Source organism: Bos grunniens, chromosome 18, assembly GCF_055505025.1.
Source record: "Bos grunniens cultivar Pamir isolate PY7600 chromosome 18, Bosgru_T2T1.0, whole genome shotgun sequence".
NCBI classification, from domain to species: domain Eukaryota; kingdom Metazoa; phylum Chordata; class Mammalia; order Artiodactyla; family Bovidae; genus Bos; species Bos grunniens.
This window is the reverse complement of record NC_141182.1, coordinates 8,876,757-8,895,499: the sequence shown is the minus strand read 5'-3', so window position 1 is coordinate 8,895,499 and position 18,743 is coordinate 8,876,757. Positions and strand designations below refer to the sequence as shown.

General features: G+C 39.6%; 1 long non-coding RNA gene across 5 annotated transcripts; it reads right to left on the bottom strand.

Moving 5' to 3' along the window:
* Window positions 1–1,435: 1,435 nt before the first annotated feature.
* LOC147353000 (uncharacterized) lies at window positions 1,436–11,103 on the bottom strand. Of its 5 annotated transcripts, XR_015145298.1 has the most exons (6): window positions 10,219–11,103; window positions 9,983–10,053; window positions 9,090–9,210; window positions 4,798–4,844; window positions 4,472–4,705; window positions 1,436–3,312 (listed from the first exon to the last, which is right to left on the bottom strand). It is a non-coding gene; the product is annotated as an uncharacterized LOC147353000 (long non-coding RNA). The 5 variants fall into 5 exon arrangements; XR_015145296.1 differs by having other exon boundaries at window positions 4,472–4,844; XR_015145299.1 differs by lacking the exon at window positions 4,798–4,844.
* Between the last annotated feature and the right edge of the window lie 7,640 nt (window positions 11,104–18,743).

The window sequence follows — 18,743 nt, the reverse complement described above, 5'->3', positions numbered from 1 at the left end:
CTGGAGAAGGAAATGGCAACCCACTGCAGTATTCTTGCCTGGAGAATTCCAAGGACAGGACAGTCCATGGGGGTCACAAAGAGCTGGATACAAGTGAGCAACTAACACACTGTGTAGTTCCAGAGCCTTCACTCATAACTGACGCTAAAACAAGGGAAAATGCGGACAGGAGTACTGAACTGGAAGAACATGACAGGAGTTAGGCCCTCACTGCGCTGTAGTGAAATATGCTCAAACCTTCCATCCACAAACTCAGAAACACACACACACCCTTATCAGCTATAATCAAAGTAAAAAGGATGAACCGAAGAAACACACTTACTGCTTGGGGCACATGATACAACATTAACCAACAGCAAAGAGAAAGTCATATATCTCAACTTCTGTTGTATTTCCATCTTTCTTTATCAAGGAGAATGATCTTTAAACTCAGGAGGGTTGAATAAATGTAGTTTAGAAGGAATTGAAGTATGAGATAAGTAAGGTGATAGCAAGAGACCATCTTGCTGTTTTAAATGAGTTCAAGTCTGTAGGCCTAAACAAATTACATCCCAGAGTATGGAGAGACTTCGCAGATGTAATCTAAGAGTCACTGTCAGTAATCTTTAAGGGATCACAGAGACAAGAAAAGGCATCAGGGCAATGGAGCTAGAAAAATAGCATTCCAATCTTTCAACATGAGAAAAAAGGTGTATTCCATGATGTATACAGATTTTCCCCAATCATGTAAGATACTGTTTTCCCCTATTGTACTCTGAGTACCTTGCTTTATTTTTCTGCATAGTTCTTGCAATTAGTTGATGTCACATTATACATTGGGCTTTCTTTGTGGCTCAGCTGGTGAAGAATCCACCTGTAATATGGGAGACCTGGGTTCGGCCCCTGGGTTAGGAAGATCTCCTGGAGAAGGTAAAGGCTACTCACTCCAGTATTCTGGCCTGGAGAATTCCATGGACTGTCTAGTCCATGGGGTTGCAAAGTCAGATACATTATACATTACAGCTCTTACTATTACCTGACATTGTATTATATACACTGACACTGTATTTTACATACATATGAGGTGTCTCTATGTGTGTATGTATGTATTTATGTACATATGTCTATCTTCTCCTCTTGCAGAGTCAACAAATTCTATGTGAATGAGGTCCTAATGTTTTATGGTAGCCCTGCACTTTTGAATGACAGCTCCATGAGGGCAAGGATTTCACTGCCTTTTTTTTTTTTTTTTAACCACTATAACCCCAATCACTAGAATAGTACTAAAACACAGCCATCCTCAATAAATATTCATTTCTCAATAATATTTGATTAATTAATGGATGTCAGGCTACAGAATGGTCTCTAGAAGTTATATGGCTCTGTTCTTAGCCCTATCCAAAATATTAAATTTGACTCAGATGAGGAGAGAGAAAATAAGAGAATTGGTTCCAAGTCCGGTCACAAATAATTTATTATTATTAATACCAAAACCATCGCCTACTCAACAATAGGTACTTATATTATTGTAAATGCTCACAATAAACCTAAGAGGTAGAATTTATTATCATCTTCATTTTAATATGAGAAAACTGGGCTTGGGAAATTCAACATGCCAACATGAGACAGCAGGTACAGGAAGCTGGGATTAAAAACCCAGATTGTCTCAGTGCAAAGCACATGCTTTTTTACAATAATATGATAATACTTATGAAACCATGGGGAAAAAACTACCTAAACTTGTAGCTGACAGGAAAGCTGGTATTAGATGAAAAAACTCAAGATTTTACAAGAGTTTGACATATTTGAATGGCAGGTCAGAATTCAAAAAACATGCAAAGGTGAAGTCCCCTGTGCCAATTTTACGAACCCAGCACACATGCACAGGGCGCTGGGAGGAAGGGATAGGGGGCGCTCGTTTATCTGAAGCAGACCAAGAGGCACCAATTGACCACAAGCGCAAGGCAAACCAACATTAAGATGTGGCCGTCGAATGAACTACAATGGTATTAAACTGTATTATTTGAGACTTTTTAAAGCAAGAGGGACCCAGTTCTATTCTGCAGAAGTTAGACTAGGAAAGCCACAGTCAAAGTAGGGTATTAAGGCCGCTAGAATAGTGAAAATCTTGTTATGAATGGACAGATCAAAGGGCTTGATGAAGCCTGGGAGAAAAGAGACTTGTGGGGATAAAATAACAATTTGCCTATCTGAAAAGGACCATCACAATAAACAGGAGGACCTTCTCTGTTGATCTGATGAACCAGGTTTGACTAAAGATACAAAGAAGTTTACTAATAATGAGATGCCTTCTGAGCTATGAACTGCCACTCTGTCAGGGGAGATATTCAAGCAGAGGCCATCTGACAACCTGGCCCAGATACTTTAGTATCTACTCAGTGAGGTATGAAATATAGTTGGCTTTCTGTATTACCATTCATTCACCTCCTTCTGCATAGAGTGACATTATTTTCTTAACCCCAAACCAAGACCTGTGGTCCTAAGAAGATTGTGTTTCAAAGACAGTCCTGCAGATATAGTGCTATTGGCTACCAAAATAGTGAGTCTCTAGGAGATATCAATGATTGAAACAATGGGAAAAATATTTGAAATGAGGACTTTCAAAGACAGTCCTGCAGATATAGTGCTATTGGCTACCAAAATATTGAGTTTCTAGGATATATCAATGATTGAAACAATGGGGAAAATATCTGAAATGAGGACTTTCCTAGGGAAAGGAATTTGTAGAACCACTCTAGGGCAGGAATTTTCCTCTCCTGGAGTTCAGTTCAGTTCAGTTGCTCAGCCGTGTCCGACTCTTTGCAACCCCATGGACTGCAGCACACCAGGCTTCCTGTCCATCACCAACTTCTGGAGCTAACTCAAACTCATGTCCATTAAGTCAGTGATGCCATCCAACCATCTCAAGCTCTGTCACCCCCTTCTCCTCCCGCCTTCAATTTTTCCCAGCATCAGGGTTTTTTCAAATGAGTCAGTTCTTTGCATCAGGTAGCCAAAATATTGGAGTTTCAGCTTCAGCATCAATCCTCCCAATGAATATTCAGGACTGATTTCCTTTAGGATGGACTGGTTGAATCTCTTTGCAGTCCAATGGACTCTCAAGAGTCTTCTCCAACACCACAGTTCAAAAGCATCAATTCTTCAGTGCTCAGCTTTCTTTATAGTCCAACTCTCACATCCATACATCACTACTGGAAAAACTCCTAGAGTACTCATTTTTCAATCAGATAGGCAGAAACTCTTGGTTGGCATTCACTTGCTTTTTTCTTAGTACAGCAAGTTTTCTTGAACTGTGGCCTCTTCTTCCAAAAACTGAGAACAAAAATATAAGTAACTACTTCAGTTCATTTGTACTTAGAAAATCAAGAAGCTCTCAGAAAAGTTTCTTAGAATATAGTAAAACTCCAGGCCCTCCTATAGAAGCTATGCCAGTGTTAGGGGAAACACTGACTGAAACCACTCACCCAGGCAACATAATATTCAGCAGTGTAAGTTATTTTATAGCAGGAAGTCCTGGTAAGGAACCCAGAACTAACAAGCTACCCCCAACCAGAAGAATTCGGGAAAAATCAAAAGGAGATGTCACATGTCCTACCATACTCCCAGAAGCCTCCTCAATGGAATCCATGTTGGCTTAGCAAGGCGTATACCACCAGGAAGGACCCTGAGTCAGAATGATTGGCCAGAGACAACCCAGAAACTAATCCCATCACCATAAAACCCAAGACTGTGAGCCACGTAGCAGAGCAGTTCTCCTGGGTTCCCTTACCCTCCTGCTGTCTGCCCAGGCTCCCTTTCCCAATAAAGTCTCTTGCTTTATCAGCACGTGTGTCTCCTCAGACAATTCATTTCCGAGTGTTAGACAAGAGCATGCTCTCAGACCCTGGAAGGGGTCGCCCTTCCTGCAATACCAACACTTCCCTCATGGCATCACTTCTGCCTTTGTGGGAATGCTCTATTCTGTGCAGCTAATCAAAGTTGCAAACTATCCTGGTTCCTCCAGCCTGGACCAAAGAGCCTCCCAACCAACTCTCCACCTTGGGATTCTTGCTCCAGATGTAGGTGGGGCAAAAGAAGTCCCACCCCAACCCTTGGCCAAATCTGGACTCTCTATCTTGGAATTACAATACTATCTTTTAATACCAGATAGCATTCACTGAGCTGGTATCAGCCATTTCCTATTAGACACAATGTTCTTTTCAATAGACTACTTTGTTTCCCACTGACAGTCATTTTTCACCCTGCATGGCAGAATTTCAAAGCCAAGAATCCTGTATTACACAATAAACAAGCAAAATTAGACTCAAAATTGCCTTTTTTGATTTTGATATATTAATCAACTCTTTAGGAAAGCTTCTAAACATTTTCAATTACATCAAAAACAGGCTGGCAACATTTTCCAACTTTAAAAAAAAAAACAGGCTTAGTTAAAGGTTTGTTTTCTATCCCATAGATACTGTATATTACATACCTGCAACTATTTCTGTTTTAGGACAGATTGATTAATAGCATCAGCTCTAAAATCCCAGCATGTCCACAGGGGGTAAAAAGTATTTCCGTCTGTGATCTTTATGAACCAAGGCAGATGTATCTATTTTGCTGTGTTTGCTTCTTCCTTCAGCAGCAGCCTCAGATACCTGCACCTCTCGGAGACTATAGGCTTCACTGTTGCCATTAAATGCTAATCGTTGGTCAGGTGCACACTCTAGTGATAGAAGGCAGTGGGTTAAATGAGCCCAGGGCAAAGAAGTCTTGATATGCCGAAGGCCTGGCCTCCCTCCTGTACTTGACATCTACCTTGACTGCGCAGGAAAACTGGCATTTGAACTAACAATGAAAACATCCTAAAAAAAAACAAAACAGGAAATATGGTATAGTTGACAGGGATATACCTGACAGTATGTGTTTAATATGGGCAATTATGTGTTTAATAAATTAGATGACAACAATAGCTGCTGCTGCTGCTGCTGCTAAGTCGCTTCAGTCGCATCCGACTCTGTGCGACCCCAGAGACGGCAGCCCACCAGGCTCCCCCGTCCCTGGAATTCTCCAGGCAAGAACACTGGAGTGGGTTGCCATTTCCTTCTCCAATGCATGAAAGTGAAAAGTGAAAGTGAAGTCGCTCAGTCATGTCTGACTCTCCGCGAACTCATGGACTGCAGCCTACCAGGCTCCTCCGTCCATGGGATTTTCCAGGCAAGAGTACTGGAGTGGGTGCCACTGCCTTCTCCCAACAATACCTAAACTGCTAAAATTATGTCTGTTACTTAAAGAAGTGGAAATCATAGGAAGAATGCTACCAAGACAACTGAAATGTTTACACATTCTTCCTAAATGTATTCTTTAAGAAAAGAGCTTAAGACTGCTCCTGCTGCTAATTGCCAAAGTTTTTTTTGTAACCTTTCGAGGACTATCTTGGTGGTGGTGGTGTAGTCGCTAAGTCGTGTCCGACTCTTGCGACCCCATGGACTATAGCCCTCCAGGCTCCTCTGTCCATGGGATTCTCCAGGCAAGAATATTAGAGTGGGTTGCCATTTCCTTCTCCAGGAGATCTTCCCAACCCAGGAATCAAACCCAGGTCTCCTGCATCGCAGGCAGACTCTTTACCAACTGAGCTACAAGGGAAGCCTCAGAGGACTATCTTATCTACTAGTTAAAACTTGCAAGTTATCAGGATTTACTGAATCCCCGCAGTTTGCAGAGTGTGTCACATGCAAGAATACAAAAGAATTAGAATACAGATGATCTGCTGATAAAGGGGGACTACATTACAGGGTAGAAACCAGACAAAAAATTTGCAAAATACATAAAAATACTCTGAAATGTGAAAATGAATATAATCTGTTATGTAATTATTTAGGGCTTTATGTGACCCATAAAGCCTTGGGATTTCACCTCCCTTACTGGCTCAGGCTGTAAAGAATCCATCTGCAATGCAGGAGTCTGCCTGCAGGAGAACCGGGTTTGATTCCTGGGTTAGGAAGATCCCCTGGAGAAGGAAATGGCAACCCACTCCAGTATTCTTGCCTGGAAAATCCCATGGACACAGGAGCCTGGTGGGCTACAGTCCATGGGGGTCACAAGAGTCAGACACAACTTAGTGACTCAACCACACCACTGAAATGAAACACAGGACTTGAAAGCTTTCAGCACTTGAAGGAGTTTCCCCCAGAGGATGTAGGGGCTATACAAGTAATCACTGCTCTGTCCCGTGATTTTTCTTACACACACACACACACACACACACACACACACACACACACGAGTTTTCTTGGCACTCCTTAATACAAATGAGACGTACTAAGATTTTCAAAAAGACTTATTTCACTTTGTGTAAGATTCTTGAAAAGCAGTCAAGTTTATGGAGTCCAGCACAACAGCTACCCAAACCCCTTGACCCCAACAAATATTCACATTCTTACTCCCCAAAGGAGCTCAACATGAGGCTGGGGCCTCATAGACGCCATTAAAGACAATTTTTAGGGCCTGTCCCAATATTCTCCCAAATTTGAGATGCCTCTCATCTCCAGCAAAAACTGCACTTTAATTCTTTATAGCAAGATGGGGAGGAAATTTCAGGAGGCCAGAAGATTGAGACTCACATGCTTTTCACTCCCAATCAAATGATACACCAAATAATATCTCAATATTACTCATATTACTTCCTGAATTCTACTTAAAAGTGAAAGAATTTTAATTATCCAAGGCTGGTTTCTTTAGGGGCTGAACTGGAGGAAGGTTTCCCAGAAAGTAGACAGAGTCCTAAAAAAGGTTTTGAATTGTCTATGGACAAAAATTAAAAACCCACAGTGACATCCTTTACATCTTCATTTTGCCTTGCATGCAACAGGAAAAAACAATTTCTTCCCAGTCTCTCTTGGAGAAGGCAATGGCACCCCACTCCAGTACTCTTGCCTGGAAAATCCCATCGACGGAGGAGCCTGGTAGGCTGCAGTCCATGGGGTCGCTAAGAGTCAGACACAACTGAGCGACTTCACTTTGACTTTTCACTTTCATGCATTGGAGGAGGAAATGACAACCCACTTCAGTGTTCTTGCCTGGAGAATCCCATGGACAGAGGAGCCTGGTGGAGGGCCGTCTATGGGGTTGCACGGAGTCGGACACGACTGAAGCGACTTAGCAGCAGCAACAGCAGCCCAGTCTCTCCCTACAGACGTACCTACTAAAATGTACTAGCAAGCAGGTGTTCTCAATTAACAGGCTTTAAGCAGGTATTTCTTAAGCTGTATGCAAATGTTTCTCTTTGTCTTCCTTATTCTAAATATACAGCAGCCTGTCTACCAGAAAAGGGGATGGAGGTTTTGTTCTTTAATTAAGAACACTGATCATCCTCTATTAGTCTATTTAACACCAAGAAAAGAAGCCATGCCAAGGGTCCAGGCCCCACCTGGGCACTTTCCTACCGGTCTTTCTGAACAGGCCCATCTATGCAGCTCACTCACAGTTGGCTTTGCCGAGATGACTGATGAAAAACCTAACAGGACACTGTCACCCTTTACTGAGACCCTCTATCATCTACATTCATGGTCTGGTAACATAACAAATCTCTTGATGAAGCCATATGAAAAGTGACTCCCCCTTTACTAGTATAGAAGGAGCATACTACTCTGTCAGTAACTCTACACAGTAAGAGTGTGTGAAGAGACAGTAGCCAAAATGCAGTGTCTTATTCAGTAGTGAAATTAACTGAGGAGAATTTCTTAAAGGTGGTAAGATCTCCCTGTAGACTTGGTCATTCTCCAATTAACCAAATGTATTTATTTTATAAGTCTCCTATAAATTGTAACCCTGGTAATTTACATGAATCAATTAATGCCTATGTCTAGTAATCATCCAAAAGAAAAATTAAACATATTGAAATATATGTAAGTTAATTTTTTGTTTCACTTATCACAACATGAATCTTTTCTCACATATGTTCAGTCTTATCAATGTACAGCTGCTATTGCATGATTCTGTGCTCATGACTTTTAAAAAAGGAGGAAAGTTAATTTTAAGACACCCAAATTAAGCATTTTTGGTAGGAAAACACTATGTCAATTCAAAAGAGATTGCTATGCTAATGGAACAAAAGATCTAGAGCATTCCTTACACTGACAAAAGTAATCCCCTATTCAGGTTGGCCCCCAAATGATGGGCTACCCAAAAGGAAATGAAATTGCAGCAAAATGGGCCCTATGAGGATTAATAATTTTATAATTTAATATTTACATGATCATAACTAAAACATTAACTCCAGGCATAAAGACATGTAACTGGTTAGTACAAGTTTAAATACTTAACAGTTATCAAGACAGAGGTCATTGGCAAGCGAAACCACAAGAGGAGAGGCCCCTGCTATGCCTGATCCTGCTGAGCAATTTTCAGACCTCAGCTCATTCTGGCAGCTACGAGCAAAGAATATACAGAAACCAGAATTATAATTACATGATTTTACATTGTATCAATTAGCATGCTTCCATTGAAAATAGTAAAAGGCTGAGTAAAATTGGTTTCAACAATGCCTTTTATTATATTACAAAACAAGAGGTCCACAGGTATAGTAGCTCCAGGATGAGTTCACTGGGTAACTCAATGTCAAGCAGGAACCTGGCCTTTCTATCTGTCTCCTCTGCCAATGAAAGCATGCTGGCTTGTCCCCTGAGGCTGGTCCTCCTCAAAGTCCTAAGACAGTTTCTGCAATTCCAGGCACTATATAAAGATGGCAACATTAAGAGACAGAAATGTTTCCTTCTATGCATAAATTTTATCCAGAAGCACCCTCCTTCCCAAAGACTCCTCTCAACTCTCATTGGTCAAAACTATGTCACAAACCCATGTCTAAATCAACTACTGGAAGGGCAATAATGAGAATTAGAATGTCTGGTTTCGACTAGTCAAGATTTACCTCCCCGTAAGGTTGAGGGTTACTCCAACTTCCCCTAAAGCCTAATATCTGAGGGAAAAATAGGATTCTAATAGCAAGAAACCGTTTTCCTCCAAGGAGATGTATTTTAGGTTAGTGGAGTAGGCAGCCTGAAGTATCTGCTACATACATCTAATAAGAATAGAAACAGACCTTAACTCACCTCACATGGCTCAATGCATGAAGCTGACACGAATGGTTTCACTGACAGTGTCATAGATCTAAGATTAGCCATTGTTGCTGCAGAGGTGTATCTTCACAGAAACTTGCAAAGACATGAATCTCTGTTTAAAAGGCAGTAATTATAATTGAAGAACAAATCATGGCTAAATCCATATTATCTATATGAACCCAGAAAAGATATTTCCTCTTTTATTGAAAAATCAAGGATTCCCTTTACGGGAAATTTCTCTTCCAATGAGTTTCCTGTAATAGTTTCACATTCCAGATGTGCATTTGTAATAAGCTTGTGTTGGTTAGTTGGGCTCAATTTATCTAATGAGCCACTGAAGTGGACAATTCTTGATGTAAATTAGGAATTGTGGCTGCATTAAAAAGTAATTTATTATATAAAGCACTATCTGAATATACTCAGACATACATCATTTAATTTTTTCCTTTCCATTCATTTATTACATGGCCATCTCACACATGGAAAAAATAGCTATATACTTGTTAAATATGCTCTTTTTAAAATATTTTATCAATTCTAATGAGAAATAACAGTGATGAAATATTTTTAATGCCATATCAAATATATTTAAGTGATGTCAGGAGCGACAATGTGGCACAACCATAAAGCAATCCACTGTGAGGGAAGAAACATGAATTCTAACAGCATGTCTTTAGTACTCACTATGTGCCAGGCACTGCACTAAGCATTTAACTCACATTCATTTATTTAATCTTCATAATACCCCAACAAACTATGTACCATGGCTATCCCTTTTTCAGGTGTGGAAAGTGAGGCACAGAGAGATGACCCAGCTGGCACAAGGCCACAAAACTAGTAAGTAGCAGGGGCAGGCTGCAGAACTTCAGAGGCAAAACACTTACCATAGTTCAGTATGACCTCTCTAGTCCCAGAACTGCCACTGGTTGCTTAACTTTGTTGGAACCACCGTTTCCTAATGAGTTAAATAAAGAGTTGGGTGGAGATCTTTAAGAAAATTTCTAGCTCTAACACTTAAAATATCACGAAAACTGTAACCTTACAGAATCATCATCTGTCAAACTCTTTATATTAAAGTTGCATTTATCACAAAACCAAACACCCATGTCTGGATACTTACTTTCTAGTAACAATTGGAAGATAATACAGAGGAAGAAGTAACCAAAAAGCCAATCATGGCATATAAGTCACAGGAAAAATACATCTCCTTGGAGAAACACAGTTGCAGCTTATCAGACCTAAATTCATGAATTTCCTCAGATGCTGGGTGTGAGACCTACCTAGAGGAAAGGTTACACAACTGGGTTTTCTACAATATGGCCTCTAAATTATCTAAAAGTTTCCAAAGCATGTACAACATTTTCTGACATTAGGCAGTGGAAAACTCTTCACCCTTCAGAGCAATAAGCCCCCTTCTGTCTGGACCTCCTAACTTTCACTTTCAAAGGAATTAGAATTGAATTATTTTAAAACATCTCAACAAACATAATTACAAGTACTTGTAAGATTCCTCAAAATAACCTCTTTGGAGTATCCAGACAGAGACACAGAGTAGAGCTATACATTTGCAGAAGAATTAATATTAAATTATTTCTCCAAGCACTGTGAACTACCCGCTAGAGTGACCATTCAGCTTATCTGAAGAGCAAAATTTTAAATCTAAATGATTAAAGTCTCAAATTTTATTTCAGTAACACAACCAGGATTAGACAGTATCTTCTTTCAGTGTGTGAAGTACATGCTGTACTTTTTCACTATGTGTAAATGGGGTCTAAGTTCTGGAAAACTGACAGGGGCATTTTCTTAAAATCTATAGAACTCCTGTTGCTCCCTGACGGGATGAACAGAGAAAAGGAGTACAAAGGATTTCAAAAATTTCAAAACACTCATCTTTTTAAAAAGTTAATTGAATAATTTCAGCAAATTTTTGTAAGCATCAGTTTTCCTTGTTTAGAGACAGTTTTCTTTTGGAGAAAGGGCTTCCCTGGTGGCTCAGAGGTTAGAGCATCTGCCTCCAATGCGGGAGACCTGGGTTCAGTCCCTGGGTCAGGAAGATCCCTTGGAGAAGGAAATGGTAACCCACTCCAGTATTCTTGCCTGGAGAATCCCATGGACGGAGAAGCCTGGTAGGCTACAGTCCACGGGGTTGCAAAGAGTTGGACATGACTGAGCGACTTCACCTTCACCTTCTTTTGGATACTCAGTAATATCTCAATTATCCCCAGTAGGTAAAGGATATAACAATATACAGAATACAGAAATAATTTTTGTATCCTACTATGTGGGTTTGTAGGTATTTTGTTATATAGGCTATTTTGCTTTCCTACTGCATTTTTTATGTTAAATAATAAGTTAATTTGTTATTCCTGAACAACAACAACAATTTACCCTGAGAAAGCCCAAAGCATTGTGAATGCCAATGTCAAGTTGTGAAAAATAAATCTGCTACAGTATGCAAGGACTAATCTATAACAACTTTCTTAAAAAGATAGTTTTAGCATGTTTACATATATAATGTAAAATGAATCCCAAATAAAAGTGCTGGGCACTTCTATTCCCATATACTTGTAATTCTGCTGTCCTACATTTATGGAACAGATAAATTAAGAAGAGTTTTATAAGAATTTTCAGCAAGAAAGAAAAGTTAGGTGGCTGGATAACTGCACTTAAAGCCGCTCTTGACACGAACCTTCTGCCTGTCATTTAAAAGTTTCTCATATTAGAAAAGCATGATGTTCTTTTGAGGTTGTTTCTCCCTTTAGGCCTCCAAGCCAGATTCTACAGACTATGGGGGGAAATGAGAGGAATTACTACTTGGTTTTGCCTGAGCTATTAAGTTTATAGTAAAATAAAATAAGGTAAAATATTGCAAAACAAAGTAATTAAAGCTAACATAGACACTAAGCAACAAAAGAGTCAAACAAGTATGAATTGAAATAATAAAACTCATTCTCTAACTGTGAGACCTTCAGATCCAAGGGAAGTGGGACCATCAGTGAAGTGCATGGGCAGGGGAGTCCCAGCACCTAATTTCCAAGCCTGGTCAGCCTCTTCCAAACTCTGGCAAGTTATTTAACTGCTCTAGATCATATTTCTTCATAAGTGAAATGGGAATACCCACTTCAAAGGGTTATGGTAAGAAACAAATAATCTGATTGAAAGAAATTGTCAAAGTGTCTGCACCTAGCCAACCTCTATATGTGCTAACTGCTACTCTTATTAACCCAGGAGTAAGGATTATTCAACTGAGGGACACTATATGGACAGGATAGCCTGATCTAAAAATGTCTCTCATTTCTCATACTGATATAATTTAAGTTATTCCTTTCATGAATTCTTTTTTGAAAACTTAATTCCAAAAGTAATACACATATATTTTATAAATAAAAAATACTAAAAAATAGGTTAAAAGTAAGAGTCCTATACCTATCTCTAATACCAACTGTGATTATCTCACTTTAAAGGTAACAACTATTCTTGGTTTGATGTATTATATATGTGTCTATGCTTTTACATGTTTAAACAAAAATAGATGTGGTTATTTATAATCCTTTAAAGTAGAAATTGAGTCATGTTATAAAAATTACTCTATTATTTGCTCTTTCACTTAACAACATGTCCAAGATATCCTTCAGTATATGTTACTATATGAAGATTTATGCTGTTGACATAAGTTTAATATTAAATTTTAAATAAGTAGAAAAAATAAATGATGAAAATAAAGAGGCAGCATTCTTTCATCATGTTTAACTTTTAAGAGCAATGATAGCTTTGTAATTACATTGATTTTTAAGTCCTTTACCATTTAGAGACATCTACTGAACATTCAGAAAACGAAGATCATGGCATCCGCTCCCATCACTTCATGGGAAAGAGATGAGGAAACACTGGAGACAGTGTCAGACTTAATTTTTTTGGGCCCCAAAATCACTGCAGATGGTGACTGCAGCCATGAAATTAAAAGACACTTACTCCTTGGAAGAAAAGTTATGACCAACCTAGATAGCATATTAAAAAGCAGAGACATTACTTTGCCAACAAAGGTCCGTCTAGTCAAGGCTATGGTTTTTCCTGTGGTCATGTACGGATGTGAGAGTTGGACTGTGAAGACGGCTGAGCGCCGAAGAATTGATGCTTTTGAACTGTGGTGTTGGAGAAGACTCTTGAGAGTCCCTTGGACTGCAAGGAGATCCAACCAGTCCATCCTGAAGGAGATCAGCCCTGGGATTTCTTTGGAAGGAATGATGCTAAAGCTGAAACTCCAGTACTTTGGCCACCTCATGAGAAGAGTTGACTCATTGGAAAAGACTCTGATGCTGGGAGGGATTGGGGGCAGGAGGAGAAGGGGACGACAGAGGATGAGATGGCTGGATGGCATCACTGACTCAATGGATGTGAGTGTGGGTGAACTCCGGGAGTTGGTGATGGACAGGGAGGCCTGGCGTGCTGCAATTCATGGGGTCGCAAAGAGTCGGACACAACTGAGCGACTGAACTGAACTGAACTGAACTGAACTGAAATATTTGGGCTTCCCTGATAGCCCAGTTGGTAAAGAATTCGCCTGCAATGCAGGAGACCCTGGTTTGATCCCTGGGTTGGGAAGATCCCCTGGAGAAGGGAAAGGCTACCCACTCCAGTATTCTAGCCTGGAGAATTCCACGGACCCATGGGGTCACAGAGTCAGACACGACTGAGTGACTTTCACTTTCACTGAAATGTTTACCAATAAATTATATCATACCTAAGATTGGCTTCAAAATAACTGGAAGAGGGATAGAGAGAAGGAAAATGAGGGGACAAAAATAATACAAGATTGGCTATGAATAAATAATTAAGCTGGTTGGTGAGTATATGAGTGTTTTTATTTTTCAGGACATGTGAGATCTTAGTTTACCAACAAAGGATCAAACCTGCATCCTCTGAATTGCAAGGTGGACTTTCACCTACTGGATCACCAGGGAAGTCCCTGTATGAGTCTTAATTAGACTACTCTCTTCTCTGTATTTTTAAATATTTTTGAAATTTTCCATATTAAAAAATTTAACATTTTTCGATCCTTAAAATTTAGCTGCTAAATTCCAAACAGCTATGAATTTAACTTACAGTAATTAATTTCTGATTAGGTAATTTAATCAACAAAACCAATGGTTCCCAACACTCATCCCCTAAGCAACACAAACAAACTTAGCTTCCTCATAGTCTGAATGTTGCTATAAAAATCCAAATACAATAACCAGCCCAGAGAAGCAATATTCACTAGTGTTATGGGAGTATTTATCGACAAGTGTAAATTATAAACTATTATAATTATTGCTTTTTAGAGTTAATGACAGACAAAGTGTTTTTATATTGAAACTTATATTGAAACTGGAGCAGCTGGATGAAAATAGAAAAACAGTTCTTTAGTCTATGTATGGCAAGAAAAAGAAAAAATGAAGAAGATAATGCTGTGTGCTCTACTCATCCAGATAAAAAGACACAATGTTTTTATCTTTCTGGTGTACTCACCAAAGCTCTGCCTGCCCTGAAGCCAAGAGGAGACCTTGGTATGTCACTGGAGTAGAATACTTTTTGAATCTTTGGTTTGTATTTTTCTCTACATACACCTCAATAGTTTCAAGAAGACAGACAACCCCTTAATGTCTTAAAGTCCACAGAACACAAGCTGCATGGATTCTACAGTTCTTCCTGACTCTTGGAGACTCTACACTCACTGAAGCCGTACATCCATGAGGCCTGACGCCAGATGGGATAGCCAGAGTACCTTCTAAGGCAGCAAAAGGTAAAAGGAAAAGTTTTCTCAGTATTGGAAAGAGGTCAGAAGGATTCAGAAGGTCTAGTGAGACATAGAGCATGGCAGGACAAGAGGGTGTCTGTGTGGTGCACCCAGAAAGATTGAATGCTTGGCCCCCTGGTCCTTTCAAAGATTCCTAACACCAAGCATGGACTACAGTGGTAAAACAGAGTCTAGTGGACCTAGCTAGCTGGACCATGGCATCTCCAGTGAGGTCCAATGATCAATTTCAAGAGCTATGATCTTCGCTATGATTTGGCACCAGTTAAGAACCTGAACCGGAGTCTCCTGCATGGCAGGCAGATTCTTTACCAACTGAGCTATCAGGGAAGCCCATCCCTGGTTGGGGAAGATCCCCTAGAGAAGGGATAGGCTACACTCTCCAGAATTCTTGGGCTTACCTTGTGGTTCAGCTGGTAAAGAATCCAACTGCAATGTGGGAGACCTGGGTTGGGAAGATCCCCTTCTGGCCTGGAGAATTTACAGTCCATGGGTCGCAAAGAGTCAGACGTGACTGAGCAACTTTCACTCACTCAAGAACCTGAATTTTTGCACAATGTTTGGGACAGGAGAGTACTACACAAATATTTAGATTTAATTCCTGCCATCCCAGAAGTATGATGAGGTTTTACTTAGATCTGGGTTTAAGTGACTTCAAATAAAATAAATATGTGCAATAGTTTTTGCAGATCTGTGAATTCTGTTTAATTCACACAGATGACTTCATTTAAAAAGCAATCACGCCAATAAAACTGGCTATGAAAGCAACCCGCATCCACACTATAATGATAATCATCTTTCACATCTGCACAGTTTTGTACATTTGGTAAGGTGTTTTCACGTGTTATCTCATTTGATCCTCACAGGGTTAAGAGGGTTCAGTAGCTCTTAAACTGTTGAGAGTAGATGGTGCAGGAGCAAATGACTTATTGGAAGAGAAGATTTTCTCCCAGGTATCTGGTCATTAGTTATTTCCTTTGCTCAGCTGCATTCTCTTCTCTCTCAGAATAAGAGGAAAATTTTATTCAACTCTTCCTTTAAAAACATCTGTGCAAAGTTTTAATTTCTCAGATGAATTTCACAGAACCCAATGAGGATGATTTCTTAAGAGGTTGCAATTTAGGCTGCCACCCAATGGTGGTAGTAAGTCATGGCCAAACCTTCTCATGATACAGAAAAACAGAACAAAACAAACACTCACAGGCACAGCCGCCAAAGAAAAAAGAGATTATACCACTTTGCAATGCCTTCTTACTATCAGAAACAGATATCTTTCTTAAAGTTAAAACTATTTAACAGACATAAAGTTTATTTAGAGAGTATGTTTCTATTTCGAACTTTCAAAGCCAAAGGATTTCACAGAAGTTGCCTGTGAGGAGTGGGAGTTCGGGGAACGAAGCAGGTAAGGTTTTCATTTCTCTACTTAGAGCATTTGTATATTTTTGTATTGGTTACAATAAAATGTATTACTTTTATAACACTAATTTGAAAACTAGATAGTTTTTAATCAGAGGAATCTAATACCTAATTCAATTATTTTCCTCTTTATCACAAAACATCATTGCTGATTCTCTTTTCAGGAACTGAAAAAAGAATACCTTCATTTCTTTAATAGTTCACTTCTGTCATGAAAAACCCTGCCCTGGCTTGTCCACGTCCTCTAGGCCAGGAATTTCCAACTATGGCAAGAATACCAGAGAAAGACTCAGAATGAAAATTTTACTCTCCATCAACCTACACCATCTGGTGAGTGTACAAGGCTGAATGCATTTGCCATCACTTTTTCAGGCATACTCAGAGCAAACAGGTAGAAATCATCTAGGAAAGTGGGTGGGAGGCGGGGGTGGGAATTGTTTCTTTTGTAAAGTTGTAACAGGAAACATTTCTCCAAAAGGCAAAAATGCATTTTAATGTCTGTAAAACTTACTACAGATAGTAAATAAAATAACAATAGCTACAAACATAACTTTCTTTGTAAGAAAAACAATGGGCTTTTTATTTTTGCAGTGTGGGACTCATATTCTTAAGAGCGACAGAGGGATATAAAACAGTGAAAGCCACTGATTTGGCTTGGTTCAAAGTCCCAGCAGCCTCCTTTTCAACTACTGGCTTTGACTTCTATAATTTTTTTCATGAGTAAGAACTTGTCATAGGTAAAGAGAAAACCATTTAGTCTCTCCAGCCATCTGTTTTAACTTTTCTTTTGTTCTTCCTTATTATTAGTAAACACACAATTTTCCCGTGAAGAAAATAAACACCCATCTTAACTGTGTCTTGACTTCTACCACCATAACATGTTCCCCCAACAATTCATTCCCACATTCTTTTTCCCTCTGTGAAACCTCTCCATCAAATAAATGTCTTCCAGGTTTAGACATGGTAGCTTCACATGCATAAATTTGATCATATTTTTATATATTTTGTCTTCTCAATCCCCATAGCAACTGGCTTCTTTAGAAACTTCCACAGAAAGTCCAAAGATATCATTATCTTTTAACTGAACAGAATATTTTGAATAGAATTAATTCAGGAAAATAAGGTGGTTTCATTACCATATCCCTGGCCTTTCATTTCTCTTTTTTTTTTTCTTTTGTAAAACAAAAATTTTAATGTCAATTTTGCTAGATAGAATTGGTTAGGTGTTCTGGGGCTTATCAGTTAGTTATTAAAGAACGTGTGAAAAAAAATAAAATAAAAAAATAAAGAACGTGTGTAATTTTCAAACATGCTATCTCACCCATTTAAAAAAAAAACAAAACAGTTTTTCACTTACTGATTTGAGTAAGTATTTATTAAGTATACTAAGAATTGTTTGAAGCTGTGAAAGATTCAGGCAACTATAAAGCTCAGAATTGCCCTCTGGTACCTGCAATCATTCAGAAAACTAAGATCATGGCATCCAGTCCCATCACTTCATGGCAAATAAGATGGGGAAACAGTGGAAACAATGGCTGACTTTATTTTTCTGGGCTCCAAAATCACTGCAGATGGTGATCGCAGCCATGAAATTAAAAGACGCTTACTCCTTGGAAGGAAAGTTATGACCAACCTAGATAGCATATTAAAAAGCAGAGACATTACTTTGTCAACAAAGGTCCATCTAGTCAAGGCTATGGTTTTTCCTGTGGTCATGTATGGATGTGAGAGTTGGACTATAAAGAAAGCTGAGAGCCGAAGAATTGATGCTTTTGAACTGTGGTGTTGGAGAAGACTCTTGAGAGTCCATTGGACTGCAAGGAGATCCAACCAATCCAGCCTAAGGGAGATCAGTCCTGGGTGTTCATCGGAAGGACTGGTGTTGAAGCTGAAACTCCAATACTTTGGCCACCTGATGCGAAGAGCTGACTCATTTGAAAAGACCCTGATGCTGAGAAAGATTGAAGGCGGGAGGAGAAGGGGACGACAGAGGATGAGATGGTTGGATGGCATCACCAACTCCATGAACATGGGTTTGGGTAGACTCTGGGAGTTGGTGATGGACAGGGAGGCTGTGGTTCTGCTAAGTCGCTTCACTCGTGTCCGACTCTGTGCGACCCCATAGATGGCAGCCCACCAGGCTCCACCATCCCTGGGATTCTCCAGTCAAGAACACTGGAGTGGGTTGCCATTTCCTTCTCCAATGCATGAAGTGAAAAGTGAAAGGGGACTGCAGCCTACCAGGCTCCTCCGTCCGTGGGATTTTCCAGGCAAGAGTACTGGAGTGGGGTGCCATTGCCTTCTCCGGCTGTGGTTCATGGGGTCACAAAGAGTCGGACATGAGTGAGTGACTGAACTGAACTGAACCTGCAATCATGTTAGGTGACAATAAAAAGCAGTGTGTAATTAAATACTGAAACTGTAAAACAGCCCTA